Consider the following 23,694-nt stretch of genomic DNA (forward strand, 5'->3'; position numbering starts at 1 on the left):
CCAAAGGGTCTTGGAACAAAGGGGAAAAGGGGATTGTAGCCACATTGGTGTCGGTAGCCCAGGAGAAGAAGAAAGCGCTCCCGTGAGCCCTGAAATGGAAGGAGAGGGAAAGAAGTAAGCAGCTCACAGCTAGCAAGAGGAGGAAGTGGGAGATGCGCTGCTTCCTGTAGAAAGACCGATGACTGAAGACAAAGCTGGGTGGGGACTAGTCCCTGGGCTGCAGGAGCCGCTGCTACGCATACACACAGCGGCTGACGCGCCGTGGGCAGCTCCTACTACTGCGGGGCTGGGCTGGGCTGGGCTGGGCTGGGCTGGGCTGGGCTGGGCTGGGCTGGGCTGGGCTGGGCTGGGCTGGGCGGGCTGTGCCGGAGCTCGCCTGCACACAGCGGCTCGGAGGGAGGAGGAAAGCCACTCGTCTCAGACCAGCCTCGGGAGCCAAGGTAAAGGAAACACTTTTCGTGTTGCTCCTCGCTAAGTGAGAAAAATGACCCTCGCCTGTGGTTGTAAGGGCAGATTTCGAAGGGAAGAAAGACACATTGTTCCGGGGATGGGGGGAAATGGTCAGGATGGGTTGTGTTAGCAGGGCTTTTGAGAAGGACCAAATTCGTGACACCTTGATTTGAAAAAAATAATCCTCATTAGTGCTTAGCTTCGGTGACTCATCAGGAAAACGCGCTAAATGTTAAGAAGCTGTTTGCATAGTTCTCTTGGGAGGAAGGCAGAGCCCAGTTGAAATCAATTGGGGCTGTGAAGCTGTGGGCTGATCATCTGAACGTTGCAGTCTTGTTTGAGGGGTGTAAAATGTTAATTGCATTATCTTTCTTACACATTGCACTGGGGTAGCTTCTATCTTGCAGCATAACGACTGTGATTTGGCTTTTTGTTTGTTTGTTTGTTTGTTTTGGGGGTTAAATCCTTTTGTACTCAGAATTTGCTAACAAAGGCTGGAATTGCGTATTCGAGGGGCAGTATTTACCATTAAAAAAAAAGGTGTCTTCCTCCCTCTGCTCTGTGCAGCCACTTTCAGGATAACCTCAGAAACAGCTATCATTTACCAGTGGGTCTTATCCTAAAGTTGCATTCTTTCCCAAAAGAGTGTGGCGGGTTTAACTTGTCTAGAATCGGATACCAGTGTATATATGGATTTTATGTTTATATAGATTTTATTCATCTATAGGTCAAGGTGCATATTAGCCTCAGTGATGGACAACATGTAAAAGTGTTGCCAGGTTGTTTCCTTACCTGTATATGCTGTGGATGGACGAAATAGTGAAATCAGAACTTGATTTTTATTCTTTGATTTCCTTGAGCAATGGGTCCTCTTATTAGAGTCTATGGCCATGGCTTGTTCATATTTGTGAATGATACATACAAGTGCAGTAAATAGGTCTAACGGATTAGAAATGAGATTGTGAGATTTCTTTGGCAGGATATGTAGGAGGGTTTAATATCCTAGCATAGCCTGATTTAAAAAATTAAGCTGTGTCTCCAACAGAAAATGCGGTTAAGCAATAAGTGATCATTGATAAAAGGTTTTGTCTTGCATTTTTACAATGAAAGGAGATAATTTTCAAAAGAAAGAACTGCTTATAGTGGAGTAAAAATAATAAAAAGGTCATATTTAGACACTCATTCTTAAAGTGTAGGTTTTAAACACTAAATATGCCATGGAAAGTGTATATGCTTCCTCATTTATCATTATTCTCAATTGTGAAGAGCTCTTTTTTTTTTAATGTCACCTTATGAAATTGATTTGGCTTCTCAAAATTTGTGGAGTAGCAGCGCATTTTCAGAGATAAGAATCTTTAGGTACTAAAGAAAAAAACGTCAAATTTTCTGAGCATACTTATGAAACTAAACCTGTGTGATGACTAAGAGGTGAAATAGTGCTGGTGTTGAAACCATGGAGCTCCCCTGGCAAATCCATTGAATTTAATCAAACCTGTGGGCAAAACAAGTCACGCCACATATTCCATGGTTCCAGTTCCCGTGTGTCTCCTAGACATACGGGAACTGGAACCATATGTAAAGATCATCTTCCCAGAGAGGAGATCTCGGGTGCATCTTGGATCCCAAATGCCCCTAACTGGAGCTCTGTGACCAAGCTGCCTGTTATTAAATGAAATGGAAAGTTGGGAGTCCAGGCTGTATGAATGAGGATGGGGCTCACGCTCTGGTACTTACTCAGCTACGGGCTGGATTCACTAGATACTGCCAACACCCTGCTTTGTGTGAGGATGTGTAGACAATCTGCTTTACTCCTCACTGTGTGTTTCACAAAAGAGTCAGAAAATGAAACCTTGGCTCATAGGCACAGGGGAGTCCAGAGGCCCCCTGCTCTCTTTCAGAAAACATCGAACAAGAGATGCCTATTTTCTGCACAGCCCCAAACATTCCCTTAATTATTAAATTCCAGCTTGAAGCACAACATGAATGAGTAACGGCAGATCAGTAACTACGATGGCAGGAGGTTTAGGAAAAAGATGAAAAAGCTCCTGTCCTGTAAAATGGGACTATTTCCTCTTCTTCTGGCCATATGGAATATTAAAAGACGTACTACTTTTGTCCAGAGTGTTCGGAGGCTTTTGAGGGAGTCAACCAACACTGAAATTTTAATTGTGTGTGTGTGTGGTTTTTCTTCTGCCATATGGCCAACGGCAGAGTGGAAACACGACTCCTGGTTGGTCCTGGGCCTCATGGTGGGCTCGTAGTGAATGCATTTGGTTGACTGACTTTTTTAGCCTACTTCAGAAGGCAGGCTCAACTTTTAAGTATAAAAGCTCTATAGTCAGAGCACAAAGCCTCTTCAAAGACAACTGTGGGTAGCAGAAAACAGCATGGTGGAGTGAAAAGAATGCAGGCTTCGAGAGTCAGGCAGATCTGCCTTTGAATCCTACCATTGGTTCTTGCTGGTACGTTATGAACCTTGCTTTCTTCACTGTAAAGAAGGGTTAATAGTATATAATCAGGGTATTTGTTGTTGTTGTTTGTTTGTTGTGTTTTATTTGGTTTTTGCTTTTGTGTGTGATTTGTGAGTGCCTGCCTGGTACATAGTAGGTACTCAGATGTCACTTTTTCTTCTGCATCGGGAAAAGTTAGCGTATTCTTGATCTTTGCCACTATCTCAAAGATTCAGGAGACATTTTTTTTAAAATTGTAGTCAAATATATATAACATAAGATTTCCCATTTTAACTAGTTGTAAGTGTGCCACTCTGTGGCATTAAGTATATTGACATTGTTGTGCAACTGTCACTACCATCCATCCCCAGAGCTTTTTCATCTTCTCAAACTGAAAATCTGTTCCCATTAAACAGTAACTCCCCATTCCCTCCTCCCCCCGAGCCCCTGGCACCACCATTCTACCTTCTGTCTATGACTACTCTAGGGACCTCATGTAAGTGGAATCATACAGTATTTGCCCTTTTGTGACTCGCTTATTTCACTTGCCAAAATGTCTTCAAGGTTAATCCATGTTAACGGCATATGTTGGAATTTCCTTCCTTTTTTAGGCTGAATAATATTCCATTGTATATACATACTATAGTTTTTTATCCATTAGTCTGTTGATGGACACTTGGGTCGCTTCCACGTTTTAGCTATTGTGAATAGATCATGGGTGTACAAATATCCCTGCTTTCACTTCTTTTGGGTTACCCAGAAGTGTAATTGCTGTATTATATGGTAACTGTGTTTAATGTTTTGAAGAATGGCCATACTGTTTTCCATAGCTGCTACACCATTTTATATTCCCACAGCAGTACACGAGGGTCCCAATTTCTCCACATCCTCACCAACATTTGTTATTTCCTGGGGTTTTTTGTTTGTTTGTTTTTGACAGTAACTATCCCAGTGGGTGTGAATTGGTATCTCTTTGTGGTTTCAATTTGCATTTCCCTGAGGGTTAGTGACGTTGAATGTCTTTTCACGTGCCTGTTGGTGATTTGTATGTCTCCTTTAGAGAAATGCCTATTCAAGTCCTCTACCCATTTTTTAATTGGATTGTTTTCGAGGAGACGTTTTGAAATGGCAGCATCTCTTAATATAGTGTGTCAGAAAGATCATGATTATAATATTTGTATTCAGTCTCTTGCATACACCAGTATTATCCCTGCCCAAGTGAAATACATCTCTCAAAAGTAACTTTTAAAAGCAAAAGGAGAAAGAAAATCTGCATAGATCCTGATAATTAGTGATATCAAGAACCTGATAGTGTAAGTCAAACCCTAATTGTAGACCGGTGATCCTGCTGGCCAGGTGCAGGCCAGGCCCCAGGAGGGGGCCATCACTTCAGTGTCTTTCTAGTCTCTATTCATTAGCTGCAGGGGAAAAAGTGCCCAATAGGTAGCAAGTTCAGAAAAAGGGAGGAGAAACTACACACTAAATTGTTCTCAAACTCTTTATAATGGAGAGGATTAACCTTGGAAAGGGGCTATAGTAGTTAAACAACAACAATAGATTCTGAGAGAAGTTTCTACTAATGCAATGTGATTCTAATCTAAATTTCACTTTTGAAAATAAGAATCCTGTGTTTCACTTTCCACCACAGATTTCACTTTCCATTCCAAAACCAGTGAGGCAGGGTATGGATGGGGCTGAAGCGATCTGGGCAGAAAGATTAGGGAAGACTCTGTTGAACAGCAGTGATACCTGAGGCTTATGGTGTGGGTGCAGATGTTGACCTTGAATGGTTTGAAGAGCTCCTGAAAGACTGTATGTTAATTTTTTTGTAATGCACTCTGTGTGTGTACTAGGAGGTTGGATAATGACCTCCAACTTTTTAAAATTTGCAAATCTGTTGATTCTGTGGTTACTGGGAGGACCCATGACTGGCTTTACTAGACCCAGGTGGGAGAGGGGAATTACAGAGCTGGGTTAAGACTTTGTCCCAGCCTATGACATCATAGAATTGCAGAGCTAAAAAGGACCTGGGAAAAAAACCTAGCCTGTATCAACCCCTCCATGACGGATAATAAAATAGGCCCAGAATTTGTTACCTTTCTAGAGCTGCACAGTTGACTAATACCTCACCTCCCAATTCAATTTCCATTTTACTTCCCTCCACAGTAGGGCAAATGGATAGAGAAAGTCATTATACTTTGTCACTTTAAAAATTGTTTGGAAGACCATATTCTTTTGTTTACAAAGAAGAGGGTAATGTTTAAAGTTAATATGCTATGTTTCTGTGTTCAAATTTTTAAAAATGTAAAGATGCCAATGTGGAATTGAGATTCAGATTTTCAGGTAAGAGCGTTAGAGATATATGTGGTTTCTTAAAACTCTTATGTTAAAGAAAATCAATTATATTTAATGGGAGTCAATGTTCAGACAATGTTCAGAATCTCTAGAGGACTTCCTTAAACATTAGAAAAGAGGGAGCTCAATTCTCAAACTCTAGAAATAACATGTTTCTTAGAAGTGAAGATATAAGACAGGGTCAGCCCTTTTATCTCTTGTTAAACTGTCAAACTCTTAATGGAAAGACTTAGTAAAACCAGTCACTTGACACTTTCTCCCTATTTCTTTGGCCTTCCCTTGTCCCCCTGCCAGTCTGGTTGTCAGGGTCAGACCTTCCCATGATCCTCTGCCCCAGGCACCCGGCAGTAGAGCTGAAGGAGAAGTTCTGGAAACTGGAGTGATGGACTCTACTCCAGATTCCTTGCAACATCAGCAGGGCCATTGCTGTTCTTAGGAAATCCCCCCCCCCCACTCCCTTTATTCATTACAGGTGACCTCACCTCCTGTTATTTGGAGAAGGTATATATTATGGAATTCCTCGACCTCATTCTTTACCACCTCACAATTTCTCATGTCTTCATTCATTTTCTTCTCCTCCCTTCCTAGGTCAAATTAGCACAGCTTTTCTTTCAAGCCTGGACTTGGACTCTTATTTCCTTTTACTTTCTAGGGGACTATGTTCTGACAATAATTCTATCTCCTTCTTACACATTTGGTTTCTTCTTTTTATTGGCCCTTTCCTCTTTGCCTGCAAACATGCTAGTTTACACATATAAATTTAAACAAACCGGTTGCCAACAAAGCTTCCCCTTGACTTCGGTAACCTCTACTAACTTTGTTTTCTTCCTACCTGTAGCAGAGGAAAAATAGTTTTCCCTCCACCTTTCTCAGTTCTGAGAAGCCTGTAACAAAAGACAGATTGATAAGAGAAAAACAAATGGACATTTATTAACTTGTATACCTCATGTGTACATGGGAGATACCAGGGAAAAATGAGGAGCTCTCAGAAGTGGTTTAGAACTCAGGCTTAAATACCATCTTGAGCTAAAGACAAAATTGAGAAGGAGGAGTGGAGGAGGGCAGTTACGGGGAGGCGGCCAGGAAAAGTGTGGTAAATAAGAGTAAGATTTGAGATACATATTTAAGTTGATTCCACTCCTTCTTTTCCTGGAACAGAGAGGGAGGCACCCTTACAAATCGAGATTTCCTTTATAATGTAAATTTCCCTTACAAAAATGTAGCTTCTAGTATGTTTTCATAATTTCTCCAGTGTCTCCTGTTTCCCACGATAATCTGCCTGAAATAATCCTTATGCCAAAGAGGCATATTTTGGAGTGGCATATTCTGCCACCCTTCATGCCTCTCTGAAGGCTCCCAACTTCTCCATTAACTCCAAGTTCTGCTCCCCAAAATACGAGTGTTCTCAAGATTTGATTCTTCTGCCACTAAATTTCTCCCTCTTCCTTTATCAAACCCTTTTCTATGATTTCTGTCATTGTCACTGGGGTGGGGGGCAGTTCCAAATCTGATTCTCCATCCTGATCTCTCACCTACTCTAAACTTGCACATTGAGCACCCTGCAAACTTGCCAGAACATCCAACCCACTGAAACTGAGACTCCAAATCAGTGCTTGCCATTGCCTTTCCCCACTCAAAACCAGCTCCTCACCTGATTCCACGACTATTAATGACACCCATTCTCTCAGTCCCTCAATTAGGAAAACCCAATTTCATTATTATCCTCACCAAACAACCAAGTTGGAGTCAGTTGCTCAGACCTTTGCATTGTCATTGGAAACATATCTTGACACCATCTAATCTTTCCCATGTTGATAGCCAGTGTCTTCGTTCTAGCCCTCCTGACCTCCAGCTGGGCTGATTTGTTGTTTGTGTTCTTGCCTCTCCCTGGAAGAACTTTCCTGCTTCTCCTTCCACACTTCACCCCTATAGTCTTGCTTCTCTGCATAGCCAAATTCCATTCATCCTGTAAGCCCCAGTTCAAATGCTGTCTCTTCCATGAAGTCTTCCTTGGTTTCTTCCTTTCCCAATAAAAAGCAATCTTTACTTCCCCTGAAGTCTTTTGTTCTTTCATCACAGCAATTAGTGCATTCTCGTGTGTATAATGGCAATCTGCTATTTTTTTTTTTTCTTTTGCAAGCTCTTTGAGGACAGCAGCCACGCCCAGTTTCATCTTTGTCTTCCTTACAGCACACAAATACAGCTTGGGTTTTTGTTTGTTTTTAATTTCAGTTTTATTGAAGTGTAATTGGCAAATAAAATTATAAGATATTTAAAGCGTTCATCATGGTGATTGGATATACATATATACTGTGAAAGGATTCCTCCCATCTAGCTAATTAACACATACATCACCTCACATATATTTGTGGGATTTTTGTTTTTGCTTTTTTTGTTTGTTTGTTTGTTTGTTTTTGGTGAGAACATTTGGGTTCACAAATGCAGTTTGTTTATCGTTCGTTTAATGAACTTTCTTGTGTCACTTATTTTTTTATGCAGAGTGGACTAGATATTCTAGGAGCTCAAAAACTACTGGGAAAACAGACAAATACTGACAGAATTACAATACAGTCAGTCTGTCCACAAGTCTTAACGGAATGTCTGCAATGTGCCATGTGTCCTTCGAGGGGCCAGGGACACTTGGATGAACAAAACAGGCCAGTTCTTTGTTTTCTTGGAAATTACATTCTATTGGGAGAGACCTGGAAAACACATAAACCAGTGGTTTACAGATCTAGCTGCACATTAGAAATCACTGAGAGGTACTTAGAAAAAAACACCTATGGCCCAGCCTCAACCCAGACTAATTAGATCAGAATCAGCCAGGATTGGACCCCATTGACAGAAACAAATTACAATACAAGAAAATATCAGGTAGTGATAAGTGCTGAGGTGGATTAAAATAGAAACAGATTGAATGATAGAGATTGTGTGTATGATGGTGTGGTCATGGGTATTTTACCTTTGTTGGGTAATCCCTGAAGGCCTCTCTGAGATGACATTCACAACTCATGTGCCTTCCCTATTAGTAGCGAGGCAGACAGAGCTGCTGTGATTGGCTAATTCAAGTGTCCTGTGAGGCCATGGCGCAGCCCTGCCTCTCTGAAGAACATGGTCACCAGACTCCAGAAAAAAGGTCTAGCTCTATTAGCAAGGAAGAAGGGGTGAATGGTTATCGGGTGTTCAACAGAGTCTGCCACTATTATTGTTTCCATCCTATACATGAGGATATCAAGGCCCAAAAGGTTAAAAAAACCTATCAAGATCATACAACTTTGAGTTGAACAGTGTTTCCATGCATTCTCCTTTCAGAAAAACAAACATACACATATACACACAAATGGAAAGCTTGCTTTAGTTGATGGTGATGATCTAGGTAGACTGGAGAAAGAGTCCTGGAAAAAAATACAAAATGGCTCCTGTGAGACGAAGCAAAGAATCACCTTCTAAACAAACGATTCCAGAAGAAATTACATCAGGTCCTAGTAAGTAATAAGAATGGCATTTAATTTAGACAACTAGCCCTGCATTTCTGCATTGTAAAATACATATATATATAATTAAATTGAGTCTTCCTGACTCGTCATTTAAATCAATTTGATCTAAATAAAATCCACCCTGGGCCAAGAAATGAGCAAGAGAGGCCAAGGGTTCTGTGTATGATGTCTATCAGACTTAAAGGAAAACACTGTTTTCTCTAGAGAGGTATGCATTTTGTTGATTACAGCACATGTAAGAGAAGCAAGAATACTCTCTGAAATTTCTGATTATGAGTTATTTTGAAAATAGTTTTCCACTTTCCAACTGCAGAGGCAACATGCAGTTCTATTATTGTTGCATTGTCTTCATGGTTCCTACTTTTCATTCTGATATTTCATTTCAGAGACTACGTTTGTGAGGCAGCAGTAGTGAAAAAGGGAAAGTGCAGTGAAGCTGCCGTCATTACAGTGTTTTGACTGCTTGCCTCTAGGTGTATTTCTGTGCATTCTCATCGTAACAGATTAAGTGTTAATGGTAGGAATACCTTCTCTGTAATGAATGATCGAATGCTTCCTACTCTTATATTTGCATTTTTAAACAGGAAAGTAAAAGTTCATTTCTAAGCTTTGCCAACAGAGCTGTGTTTAAGAAGGGTATTTATCTGATCTGCACAGAACCATATGAGAAAAATTGTGAAAAAATTTACACAGAAAAAAAAAATTAACAGTCATTTTAGTCTTTCTTTGGAGAATTGAATGGATCCTTTGCCATTATTTTTTAAACTTCATGAATGATGGTTGTGTTTAGAGAACATTACTGTATATAAGCATTAAAGTAATTTCGCTAACAGTTTTATTATTTTTTTTCCATTGGGGGAAAAGAAAACTTGATATCAAACAGTCCCAAAATTTTCTTTTAATTAAACTAATAAAAAACTTAAGTTAAAAAAAAGTGAAAATTTCTAAGTAAAAAAAAAAAATTTGATTTTTTTATTATGTTTTAAAATAATCTGAAAATACTACAGTATAGAAAAATAATATTCTAAGGCTTAATACACAGGAGAGCATAGTAGTTAAAGAACATTGGTTTGGAATCAGAATGTCCTGGACAAGAACTATCTGTGCCTCTGTTTCCTTATCTATAGATTGGGATATAATGACAATACCTACTTCACAAAATTGTCAGGGGAAAATAATATAATGTATGTAAAATGTTTATTTAACATAGTGCCTGACATATAGTAACTAACTATTCAGAATTGTAGCTATTATTAGTATAATTATTATTGTTACCACAAAGATGGAGTAGAGCATCTCTAGCTCTAGCCATGGGGTTCTTAGCCAGTTTTAGCAGAAATGATTATGGCCCAACATAAACCACAGGTGCTCAGAACTTGGAGTAAGGAATCACCTGAGGAAGCCTGCTTCCTAAGCATAGTCAGACGTCAGTGTTCTGACTTAGTTAAGTGACAGTCTCAGGCTTGCACTATTTGTTCACCAATGCATGTGCTTAGGCATAAATATTTCTGGTTTTCCTTCCCAACTCATGATAGGCTTACAGGTCTCCGTCTGCTTTAGTTAGATGTAGCCATGTGTCTTGCATTGACCAGTGAAGTGAAAGCAGAAGTGATGTTTGTCACCTCTAGGAGGAAGCTTATAATGACCAGAATGTGAGCGCATTCCTTGGCAACTGACAGTGGTGAAAACACAGGAACAGTGGCTGAGCTCTTAAGCCTGGGTCTTAGAATAAAGACACACGGAGATGGTCTATCCACTGACCTGCAATGGACACATAGTGAGAGTGAAAAATGAGTTTTTCTGTCTTAAAAGATTTGGGGGTTGTTTGTTTCCACAGTATAACCTTAGCCTATCCTGACTAATAGGCTCTGGTTATCCCTTCAAACTCTAGAGAAAAAAATATTATTGGTAACAATACATAAAATATGTAGCAATTTGGAGTTAGTCATTTAAAAAAAATTTTTTTTAATTTAATTTATTTATTTTATACATCAGATTCTTATTAGTCATCAATTTTATACATGTCAGTGTATACGTGTCAATCCCAATCGCCCAATTCATCACACCACCACCCCCACGCCCCCACCACTTTCCCCCTTTGGTATCCATATGTTTGTTCTCTACATCTGTGTCTCAATTTCCACCCTGCAAACCAGTTCATCTGTACCATTTTTCTAGGTTCCACATACATGCGTTAATATACAATATTTGTTTTTCTCTTTCTGACTTACTTCACTCTGTATGACAGTGTCTAGATCCATCCACGTCTCAACAAATGACTCAATTTCGTTCCTTTTTATGGCTGAGTACTATTCCATTGTATATATGTACCACATCTTCTTTATCCATTCGTCTGTCGATTGGCATTTAGGTTGCTTCCATGACCTGGCTATTGTAAATAGTGCTGCAATGAACATTGGGGTGCATGTGTCTTTTTGAATTACGGTTTTCTCTGGGTATATGCCCAGTAGTGGGATTGCTGGATCATATGGTAATTCTATTTTTAGTTTTTTAAGGAACCTCCATATTGTTCTCCATAGTGGCTGTATCAATTTACATTCCCACCAACAGTGCAAGAGGGTTCCCTTTTCTCCGCACCCTCTCCAGCATTTGTTGTTTGTAGATTTTCTGCTGATGCCCATTCTAACTGGTGTGAGGTGATACCTCATAGTAGTTTTGATTTGCATTTCTCTAATAATTAGTGATGTTGAGCAGCTTTTCATGTGCTTCTTGGCCATCTGTATGTCTTCTTTGGAGAAATGTCTATTTAGGTCTTCTGCCCATTTTTGGATTGGGTTGTTTGTTTTTTTTAATATTGAGCTGCATTAGCTGTTTATATATTTTAGAGATTAATCCTTTGTCCGTTGATTTGTTTGCAAATATTTTCTCCCATTCTGAGGGTTGTCTTTTCGTCTTGCTTATGGTTTCCTTTGCTGTGTAAAAGCTTTGAAGTTTCATTAGGTCCCATTTGTTTATTTTTGTTTTTATTTCCATTACTCTAGGAGGTCTAGAGTAGGTCTTTAATCCATTTTGAGTTTATTTTTGTGTATGGTGTTAAGGAGTGTTCTAATTTCATTCTTTTACATGTAGCTGTCCAGTTTTCCCAGCACCACTTATTGAAGAGACTGTCTTTTCTCCATTGTATATCCTTGCCTACTTTGTCATAGATTAGTTGACCATAGGTGCACAGGATATCTCTGGGCTTTCTATCTTGTTCCATTGATCTATGTTTCTGTTTTTGTGCCAGTACCATATTGTCTTGATTACTGTAGCATTGTAGTATAGTCTGAAGTCAGGGAGTCTGATTCCTCCAGCTACATTTTTTTCCCTTAAGACTGCTTTGGCTATTCGGGGTCTTTTGTGTCTCCATACAAATTTTAAGATTTTTTGTTCTAGTTCTGTAAAAAATGCCATTGGTAATTTGATAGGGATTGCATTGAATCTGTAGATTGCTTTGGGTAGTATAGTCGTTTTCACAATATTGATTCTTCCAGTCCAAAAACATGGTATATCTCTCCATCTGTTGGTATTATCTTTAATTTCTTTCATCAGTGTCTTATAGTTTTCTGCATACAGGTCTTTTGTCTCCCTAGGTAGGTTTATTCCTAGGTATTTTATTCTTTTTGTTGCAATGGTAAATGGGAGTGTTTCCTTAATTTCTCTTTCAGATTTTTCATCATTCATATATAGGAATGCAAGAGATTTCTCTGCATTAATTTTGTATCCTGTAACTTTACCAAATTCATTGATTAGCTCTAGTAGTTTTCTGGTGGCATTTTAAGGATTCTCTATGTATAGTATCATGTCATCTGCAAACAGTGACAGTTTTACTTCTTCTTTTCCAATTTGGATTCCTTTTATTTCTTTTTCTTCTCTGATTGCCGTGGCTAGGACTTCCAAAACTATGTTGAATAATAGTGGTGAGAGTGGACATCCTTGTCTCGTTCCTGATCTTAGAGGAAATGCTTTCAGTTTTTCACCATTGAGAATAATGTTTACTGTGGGTTTGTCATATATGGCCTTTATTATATTGAGGTAGGTTCTCTCTATGCCCACTTTCTGGAGAGTTTTTATCATAAACGGGTGTTGAATTTTGTCAAAAGCTTTTTCTGCAACTCTTGAGATGATCATATGATTTTTATCCTTCAATTTGTTAATATGGTGTATCACATTGATTGATTTGCATATATTGAAGAATCCTTGCATCCCTGGGATAAATCCCACTTGATTGTGGTGTATGATCCTTTTAATGTGTTGTTGGATTCTGTTTGCTAATATTTTGTTGAGGATTTTTGCATCTATATTCATCAGTGATATTGGTCTGTAATTTTCTTTTTTTGTAGTATCTTTGGTTTTGATATCAGGGTGATGGTGGCCTCATAGAATGTGTTTGGGAGTGTTCCTTCCTCCGCAATTTTTTGGAAGAGTTTGAGAAGGATGGGTGTTAACTCTTCTCTAAATGTTTGATAGAATTCACCTGTGAAGCCATCTGGTCCTGGACTTTTGTTTGTTGGAAGATTTTTAATCACAGTCTCAATTTCATTACTTGTGATTGGTCTGTTCCTATTTTCTATTTCTTCCTGGTTCAGTCTTGGAAGGTTATACCTTTCTAAGAATTTGTCCATTTCTCCCAGGTTGTCCATTTTATTGGCATACAGTTGCTTGTAGTAGTCTCTTAAGATGCTTTGTATTTCTGCAGTGTCTGTTGTAACTTCTCCTTTTTCATTTCTAATTTTATTGATTTGAGTCCTCTCTCTCTTTTTTTTGATGAGTCTGGCTAATGGTTTTTCAATTTTGTTTATCTTCTCAAAGAACCAGCTTTTAGTTTTATTGATCTTTGCTATTGTTTTCTTTGTTTCTATTTCATTTATTTCTTCTTTGATCTTTATGATTTCTTTCCTTCTGCTAACTTTGTGTTTTGCTTGTTCTTCTTTCTGTAGTTCCTTTAGGTGTAAGGTTAGATTGTTTATTTGAGATTTTTCTTGTTTCTTGAGGTAGGCTTGTATAGCTATAAACTTCCCTCTTAGAACTGCTTTTGCTGCATCCCATAGGTTTTGGGTCGTCGTGTTTTCATTGTCATTTGTCTCTAGGTATTTTTTGATTTCCTCTTTGATTTCTTCAGTGATCTCTTGGTTGTTTAGTAACATATTGTTTAGCCTCCATGTGTTTGTGTTTTTTATGTTTTTTTCCCCTGTAATTGATTTCTAATCTCATAGCATTGTGGTCAGAAAAGATGCTTGATATGATTTCAATTTTCTTAAATTTACTAAGGCTTGATTTGTGATCCAAGATGTGATCTATCCTGGAGAATGTTCCGTGCAGACTTGAGAAGAACGTGTAATCTGCTGTTTTTGGATGGAATGTCCTATATGAATTAAATCTATCCGGTCTATAGTGTCATTTAAAGCTTCTGTTTCCTTATTTATTTTCATTTTGGATGATCTGTCCGTTGGTGTAAGTGAGGTGTTAAAGTCCCCCACTATTATTGTGTTACTGTCAGTTTCCTGTTTTATAGATGTTAGCAGTTGCCGTACATATTGAGGTGCTCCTATGTTGGGTGCATATATATTTATAATTGTTATATCTTCTTCTTGGATTGATCCCTTGATCATTATGTAGTGTCCTTCCTTGTCTCTTGTCACTCTTTATTTTAAAGTCTATTTTATCTGATATGAGTAGAGCTACTCCAGCTTTCTTTCGATTTCCATTTGCATGGAATATCTTTTTCCATCCCCTCACTTTCAGTCTGTATGTGTCCCTAGGTCTGAAGTGGGTCTCTTGTAGACAGCATATACATGGGTCTTGTTTTTGTATCCATTCAGGAAGCCTGGTTCTTTTGGTTGGAGCATTTAATCCATTCACATTTAAGGTAATTATCGATATGTATGTTCCTATGACTATTTTCTTAATTGTTATGGGTTTGTTTTTGTAGGTCCTTTTCTTCTCTTGTGTTTCCCACTTAGAGAAGTTCCTTTAGCATTTGTTGTAGAGCTGGTTTGGTGGTGCTGAATTCTCTTAGCTTTTGCTTGTCTGGAAAGCTTTTGATTTCTCCATCGAATCTGAATGAGATCCTTGCCAGGTAGAGTAATCTTGGTTGTACATTCTTGCCTTCATCACTTTAAGTACATCATGCCACTCCCTTCTGGCTTGTAGAGTTTCTGCTGAGAAATCAGCTGTTAACCTTATGGGAGTTCCCTTGTATATTATTTGTTGTTTTTCCATTGCTGCTTTCAGTAATTTTTCTTTGTCTTTAATTTTTGCCAGTTTGTTACTATGTGTCTCGGCGTGTTTCTCCTTGGGTTTATCCTGTATGGGACTCTCTGTGCTTCCTGGACTTGGGTGGCTACTTCCCATGTTAGGGAAGTTTTCGATTATAATCTCTTCAAATATTTTCTCTGGTCCTTTCTCTCTCCCTTCTCCTTCTGGGACCCCTATAATGCGAATGTTGTTGCGTTTAATGTTGTCCCAGAGGTCTCTTAGGCTGTCTTCATTTCTTTTCATTCTTTTTTCTTTGTTCTGTTCCACAGCAGTGAATTCCACCATTCTGTCTTCCAGGTTACTTATCCGTTCTTCTGCCTCAGTTATTCTGCTATTGATTCCTTCTAGTGTAGTTTTCATTGCAGTTATTGTATTGTTCATCTCTATTTGTTTGTTCTTTAATTCTTCTAGGTCTTTGTTTAACATTTCTTGCATCTTCTCAATCTTTGCCTCCATTCTTTTTCCGAGGTCCTGGATCATCTTCACTATCATTCTGAATTCTTTTTCTGGAAGGTTGCCTATCTCCACTTCATTTAGTTGTTTTTCTGGGGTTTTATCTTGTCCCTTCATCTGGTACATAGCCCTCTGCCTTTTCATCTTGTCTATCTTTCTGTGAATGTGGTTTTTGTTCCACAGGCTGCAGGATTGTAGTTCTTCTTGCTTCTGCTGTCTGCCCTCAACCCTGCTAGTGTTGGAGGGTCTCCTGCAGAGGCAGGGGGTGGCTGTGTCTCACCGTGAGGACAGGGACACTGGCAGCAGAAGTTCTGGGAAGTGCTCCTTGGCATGAGCCCTCCCAGAGTCCTGGAGATAGTCATTTTTAATGAATTTTGTATGTGTGTGTGTCTGCTTATCATATGTTGTACCATAAGTAAACATCAGGGTACTAAGCATTTTAATTTATATAGATTTATATAAAATTTTTCATTTAAATTTCTTTTAAAATCAGGTTTATTTCCATTTCATACAAAGGAAATTCAATATACCAAAATTACCAACATCTATTTTTTTTGGAGAGAGCTACCCATGATGTCCAAGTCAGGACTCTCAGTTCTAGGCCTGATGTGATCATTGGATCATGGTCCCTCTCACTAAAAGCTCATCCAGAATGGTGCCTTGTGACACAAAGGATCTTCTGAGAGAAGATGAGGGACTAAGCCATGCCCATGACCTTTGTCTCCAGTATGAAAATAGTCTTCCCTAAGTCCTATTACAATGTTCAGTTATAAACAGTGGTGCTTAGTACATAGAGGGTCTTAAATAATACGTATTGATAAATAGATGGAAGTAGTCCACAGTTCTTCCCAATGTCTGGACTCTTTCATGTTTGCTTTTTAAAAATAAATCTCTTTATTTTCGATCTTAGTTTAAAAACATCTCGGCATTAAGACTTACATTTACCCTAGAATCAAGTTATATTGTTATGATCAGGCAGTGTTAAGGAAAAGAAAATGCATTTCTAATTAAAAAAAAGGACTTACATTTATTCTTTTAAAACACTTTACATGTGATCGCCCATGTATGCACTGATGTAGTCTATTTTATTTGATAATTTTTACTGCTGATTTTATTTTACCTGATAATTTCATTTGGGTCCCTAAAACTACCTTATGAACTACCTCAATTATTTAAATTAGAAACAGATTAATTTTCTCCAGTGTACAAACTCAAATTAATTTCATTATTAACCCGAGTTTTAAATTGATTAATCTTGGAGTGTTTAAGGAACCAAGCGGGGTTTTTTCATCCTTAAGGAGATGGGCATATTGATTTGGTGACTCTCTCGTGGTCACACCAGTTGTGCTATGAAGAGCAAGACATTTGCAAGAAAACTTTGGATAGATTTTATAAACCAGCCAGAAACCTGTGTGTCTGGGGCTTCTGGGGGAACAATTTGTGAGTCATTTTAAAAACAAACACACTCATAATCACAGTGCATGGTGTTACCATGGTAATTAGGCCTGTGGAGTTGGGTTGCTTATGTTCTTGTAAAGGGAAGAGGGGGAGAGAAACTGAGAATTCAGAGCGTTGACTATCGGCTTCAATTTGACTATCACAAGACAGAGTGTAGGGTTTCTTGAGAACGTACTGGCACAGCTGTCCTGAGAGGGAAGTGAAGAAACTCTGGCATCCTCCCTTTGTTACTGAATATAAGTTAGCCGTTTTAGTGTTGGGTGTTGTGATTCACAGGGGAGAAAAGGGCCATTTGGCATTCTCTCAGGAAGAAGGGGGGAAAATTGGTCCTTTATCTGCTGTATAATTACATATAAGTCTCTCAGATCTACCCGGTAAGTGTCTGGTGTGCAGGTGCACAGGGCTTTAGTGAGCCTCTAAAAGGTGCCAAAATGACACTGGCATAATATTATTACAGATTTAAACGCTCCTCAGTGCATTATTCTAATACAGTTAGAGACGGGTTTTAGTGAGGCCATTGTTTCAGATCTGATCCCCAAGTAGACCAGGTCTCTTTTCTCTATTTTATGGAGTAGATATGACTCCTTTATCTTGGACAGTCATCTTATAATATAGGCCCCTGGGTCACAGAGGAGACCAAGGAGGTTATGTGAGCTCTGCCAAATCTTTCATCACTCCAGGGGAAAGTAAAATCAACATGCGTGCTTTTTTTTTTCCCCCATTTATTTTTATTTTTTTAATTTATTTAATTTATTTTATTATTTTTTAAAATTAATTAATTAATTTATTTTTGGGTGTGTTGGGTCTTCGTTTCTGTGAGAGGGCTTTCTCTAGTTGTGGCGAGCGGGGGCCACTCTTCATCGCGGTGCACGGACCTCTCACTGTTGCAGCCTCTCTTGATGCGGAGCACAGGCTCCAGACGCGCAGGCTCAGCAGCTGTGGCTCATGGGCTTAGTCGCTCCGCGCCATGTGGGATCCTCCCAGACCAGGGCTCGAACCCGTGTCCCCTGCATTGGCAGGCAGAGTCCCAACCACTGTGCCACCAAGGAAGCCCTCCCCCATTTATTTATTTATTTTTTGGCTGCGTTAGGTCTTTGTTGCTGCGCGCGGGCTTTCTCTAGTTGCGGTGAACGGGGGCTACTCTTCATTGCTGTGCACAGGCCTCTCATTGCGGTGGCTTCTCTTGTGGTGGAGCACGGGCTTCAGTAGTTGTGGTGCGTGGGCTCAGTAGTTGTGGCTCGTGGGCTCTAGAGCACAGGCTCAGTAGTGTACGGGCTACTGTGGCATAGTGGCGTAGTGGCATACGGGCTTAGTTGCTCCACAGCATGTGGGATCTTCCTGGACCAGGGCTCAAACCTGTGTCCCCTGCATTGGCAGGCAGATTCTTAACCACTGCGCCACCAGGGAAATCCCAACATACATGCTTTTTTGATGGACAGTCAACAAAGTGGGATTACTGAGGAGTGATTCATTATGATTCTGTACGGAGAACAAACAACACCCTTAAATTAAAGGTATGAGTTAGTTCACCTACAAAACTGGTTTTTAAGAATGATTTAAGATTTACTTTAAGAAGCCTAGGTATCCTCTTAAATGGATAAGTATAATACATTGACTAGAGGTTTTTTTAGAGTATTCCTCATGCAGATTTTATTTCTACAACTTTTCCGTATTAAAACTATTTTTCAAAAGCCTTGAAATAAAGTGCCGTGGAGTTTGATTAAAGGGTCATGCAAATGCAGGGAGTTTGTGTGTGATTTTGCCCTGGCATATGGTGTAAAAACTATTCCTCAAAACTGTGGGTTTCATTTTTCCTCTCATATGTGGGAAGAAGGCACATGTTACCCAAACTTCATTCTATGCTGTCTTAATTTTTTAAAGATTAGTAAACAATGCTTAACTTAAACTTTTTTTCTGATGGTGAAAGTAATTCATGGTGATCATTGAAAATTTGGAAAATACTTAAAGTGTAAAAGAAAAATTAAGACTGATCCCTTCCATTAATTAGGTTTTTGGTTGAACCACATATAACAGAGACCTGATTTCACAGTGGCTTACAGAAGTTAGAAGTTATTTCTCTCTCACATAACAATCCAGAGGTGTGTGGTCCAGGGCTGGTAAGGTAACTCTCCTCCACAAGATCATCCAGGTATCCAGCCTCCTTCTATCATACTGTTACATCATTCCAAGCATATTTTCCTTGCTTTATGGTCTAAAGTGGCTTCCTACCATAAGGACCTCATTATAACCAGTAGGAAGGGAGGAAGTTGGAAAGGGGAGGGCATGACCCAGAAGTTGCACCCATCACTGCTGCAGCAATCCCCTTGAACTTTGTCACATGGCCACACACCTAGCAACAAGGGAGGCTGAGAAAAGCAGTTATTCTTGACATGTATGTGCCTAGCTTAGATTCTATCACAAGCATGGAAGAAGAGGAAAGCAGATACTGGGGCATATCTAGCAATTTCTGGTACTTCCATTTTCTATACAAAAGGGATAATACACTGTTAACATTTTGACATACCTTCTTCCAATCTTTTTTCTAGAAAAATATGTAGCAGAAAGATATGTATAATATTTACTAGAAAATATTGTATGTGATATATTAGAATATTAAATATGAAAAATATGAAAATGTATTAGAAAAATGCATATATATAATATATAGATATTAGAAAATTAGCTGAGGTCATACTCTATATATAATTTTGTATTCTCTTTTCGCATAACTTTATTCCGTGTGTATTTTTCCTCATCATTTAAATTTTTTGTATTTATTGTTTCCAAGTTCCATCGTGTGGAATTTTTCTGTTTTACTTAATAGGTTATGTTATTAATATTTAGGCTATTTCTAACGCCTTGGTAATACTTCTTTGTCTATACTTTGCATTTTTTGGATCAAGTCAAGGAGTGACATCACCAGACAATGGGTGAGAACATATTTGGGATCTTGATAAATATTGCCCAACTGCTTTCCAGAGAGATTGTGTTGATTTATGCTCTCCCAAGAATGTATGAGAGTTCTGGACTCAGAGCTCCCTTCAAGGCTTATTTTGCAAGTCCCACTAATCATTGTTATCCCTAGGGTTTATTCTCTGAAAATAGGTTGTTTTCTGCCCTTGGCTTGTTTTTGTTTCCTTTGCTGTCATTAATCATGAGATAATGGTTTTCTAATAATGTTGGCTCATTTAAAAACATATGGTCCCTTATAGTCCTCTGGGAATATAATCAGTTGGGCTGAGATTTTAGCACACGTGCCAGTCTTAAGCAATGGGAGATCTCTAGAGACGCTGATGTTCATTTGGTCTCAGGGCCCAACGTGAATTTGATTTCCACTCTCAGTCATAATGCTCTAGATGCTAAGTAACTCTTAGTTCTGAGACACAGTGAAATATGAATGGTAAAGCATTCCCTGAGGCTTAGGCAGTTCCCTTTGAGCTGGCTGCCGGATATCTTTTCAGAAGTAAAGACAGGAACTTTCTTAGATATGAACCACACTCTGCACTAGGCAGAATTAGGCCAACTCTGTTCAGTATCCTCAAAGGTCATTAGTGGCTAAGGGCATAGGTGTTTCTACTTCTAAACAGCCTTCAGCTTTGGATGCTAACGATGTTTTTTAACCATTAACTTGTCCAATCTATCCTCTTAAAGGGTTAGATATACACGAATGGAGCCCCACCTCTGTCTGTCCCTAACAGCTGGAGAAAGAGTGTACCAAAGAGCACTTTGGTCCTGCTGGGAGCTAATCAAGTTAGGTCAGGAGGAAAGCTTGTTCTTATTCATCTCACCGGTACACAGCCTCTGTCACAGTTCACCAAGAACTGTGCTTGCCCTCGGTTCCCAAGCCGACTTGATATTTTCATGTTTTCTTGCAGGTTAGGGAAGGTCACAAAGAAAGGGACTCCTATTTTCACAAATATGTTTCTTCAAAGAAAGAGAGTTAACAAAATGTTTGTTTTTTGGCTCAGAAAGGTAAACCTGTGAGCCCCTCTGCCCTTTGAGCTATTCAGCCATCACCACCAAACCCTATTTACAGAAACATTTATTTGCTTGTTCAGCTTTTATGTATCATGTTATTTCTCCTTTTTTTTAAAAAAAAAAAACAACCAATACATTCTCCTCTCTGCTTTCTCAACAGCCAGATCTGCCAGTGAGCCTCAGGCTTTGTGAACTGAAGAGGTAAGAATTCTGAAATATTTTCTTCTAGGATCTTAAATCTAATCAGAACTTTAAGAGTTAAAGAAAAATCTTAAGCCTAGAGATGAAAGCATTTAACATGTAATGTTGATCAAAAAGAAACATTCATAGTCTTTAGCAATATTGACATGACTTTAGGATTTAAAGGAAAAAAAAATGGCTCTCCTTAATGATAGTTAAAAATCAGATTTCTCACTCAGATTTCACCCATTTTCTTCTAAAAACCTGAGTTTGGACGTCTTTGAGGTCACTGCCTTAACAAAATGTGTCTCTATGGCACCGAACATGATTAATTGGTGGCAGCCATTGAGGACAGTGAAAGACAGATGTCAGAGTAGATTAGACCAGAGAAGTGTAAACCCTGTTCTTAACAGATTGGTTGTAGACATTATAAGGGCTTTTTCAGCAGCAACAACAGTCACAATAAAAGGTCAATTTAATACTGGTGGGGTTTCTTCTTGAAGAAACAGACTTGGCTTTTGAAACTGAGTAAAGCCATTTGAATCTAGCTGTAGACTTGAAAGGTCACCATATTGCTGAGACAGGTGATAATGTGTTTTCTCTCCCCAACCAAGATGCAGTTTCCTTTAGTCCTGACGTGGACTTCCCCCCATTTTATTTTACTTTATTTTATTTATTTATTTATTTATTTTTTTGGCTGTGTTGGGTCTTCGTTGCTGCGCATGAGTTTTCTCTAGTTGCGGCGAGCGGGGGCTATTCTTCGTTGTGGTGCGCGGGCTTCTCATTGTGGTGGCTTCTCTTGTTGTGGAGCACGGGCTCTAGGCACGTGGGCTTCAGTAGTTGTGGCACGAGGGCTCAGTAGTTGTGATTCCCGGGTTCTAGAGCTCAGGCTCAGTGATTGTGGCGCATGGGCTTAGTTGCTCCACGGTGTGTGGGATCTTCCCAGACCAGGGCTCGAACCCATGTCCCCTGCATTGGCAGGTGGATTCTTAACCACTGCGCCACCAGGGAAGTCCTTCCCCCCATTTTAAAATTAACTTCATTCTGATAAATTTCAAGTATATAGCAAATAGAGAGGATAATATAATGAACTTCCGTATCCCTATCACTCAATTTTAACAATTATAACTCATGACCAGTATTGTTTCATTTATACCTCCACCCCTTCTCTTCTTTTCCCATTGGAGCATTGGATTATATGATGATGGCTTGAATTTGGCTGTTGGATTTTTAATTGTTTATACAACTATTTAGTGGCTACAGCAAAATGCAAATAAAAAATAAAACCTGCTTTTAACCTAACTTACTTTGCAGAAGCTAGCCATTTAACCATGTACTCATTCAGCCAATATTTAGTATTTACTAGTATCAAAACCTTCTTAGGAGAAAAAGTAGAGAACAACTAATGGAAGGGAGACCAGTAGACGTCTTGGATTTGCAAATGATGGGCTGGATATGGGAGAACTGATGAAATTGCTGATTGAAGATGAAGGAGAGGAGGATATTTAGAAAAACTCCCCAATTTCTCTTTTGGGAAATTCAGTGGGTGACGATAACTGGGCTACAGATACAGGAAGAGAGGAACAGATTCAAATCTGTGGAGTGGCCACATCCAGACGGATATGTCCAATAAGCTGCTCAAGGATGGTACAGAGCAGTGATTCTTAGTCCTGGGTGCACATCAGAATCTCCAGGGAAGTGTTTGAAAGCACCGATATGTAAACCCTACCCAGACCACTTGAGTCAGAATCCCTTGGGGAGGGGTCTGAACATCTGTAGTTTATAAGAGCTCCTCAGGTGATTACAATGTGTAGTCACGATTAAGAATCTCTTGTCTAGAGCTTAGTAGAAGGAAGGCCTGTGGGGGTGTGTGCTTTTAATGCCATGTATAGCTTTTGCGACCCCATAATGAGGTTCTTTTGGAGTTAAGTACTTAATACCTTTCAGGTGAGGGCTAAGCCATCCCTACACTCTACCAAATATTATTAATAATGAAGGCTTTTAAAATAAGTTTTTCATGTTCTCTGTCTGATGTTGGTGTTGATTTCTTTCATACTAATCACTGTACTTAAATGTTTCAAATCAATCCAAGCAGAGTTTCTCAGTGCGGGTTGCTGACACATTGAATGGGGCAATTCTTCCTTGTATTCTTTGGTATCCCTGTCCTTGGCTCACAAAAGGCCAGTGGCATCTTCCAGCCATCATGGTATCCAGAGTGCCCTAAGGAGACATTGAGAACTACTGTGTCGTTACACACCTTTAAAGAGGTTGTTTGTCATTTTACTCTTACCTACAAGCATTTTTGCTTCATGCAAAATTACTGGTTTCGGTTATGCAAAGTAGTTCCTTATGTAAGTGGTCTCTGTGCTAAAAAACTAAAGAAAGAAACTAAACAAAATAGAGATGTAAAAGGAAATATTGTTTTGCACTGTTGGAGGGATTTTGAGCATATTTGTTCTAGTACCAAATCTATTTTTTATGTCTGTACAGAGAAGCAAATTAAACACTAGGCAAGAAATGGTCAAATATTGAGATTTAAAGCAAAATACTGCTAAGGCATTATGCAAATTGAACAGCAGTGTTGAAGGATGTATTTGTTTCTTGTTTGCTGCTGT

The 23,694-nt window shown here is 39.1% G+C and overlaps 1 protein-coding gene across 3 annotated transcripts in view; it reads left to right on the top strand.

The window, feature by feature from the left end:
• The first annotated feature begins 339 nt into the window (after positions 1 to 339).
• The window catches only part of GNG2 (G protein subunit gamma 2), a 130,223-nt gene continuing 106,868 nt past the window's right edge, over positions 340 to 23,694 (top strand). The window contains exons 1-2 of one of the 3 annotated variants that reach the window (XM_007192855.2): positions 347 to 440; positions 21,060 to 21,100. The gene's annotated coding sequence lies outside the window, so the exon portion shown is untranslated. Of the gene's footprint in view, positions 441 to 21,059; positions 21,101 to 23,694 lie in introns of all 3 variants that reach the window. The other 2 variants (XM_057544513.1, XM_007192856.2) reach the window with 2 other exon arrangements.

This window comes from Balaenoptera acutorostrata, chromosome 3 (assembly GCF_949987535.1).
Source record: "Balaenoptera acutorostrata chromosome 3, mBalAcu1.1, whole genome shotgun sequence".
NCBI lineage: Eukaryota > Metazoa > Chordata > Mammalia > Artiodactyla > Balaenopteridae > Balaenoptera > Balaenoptera acutorostrata.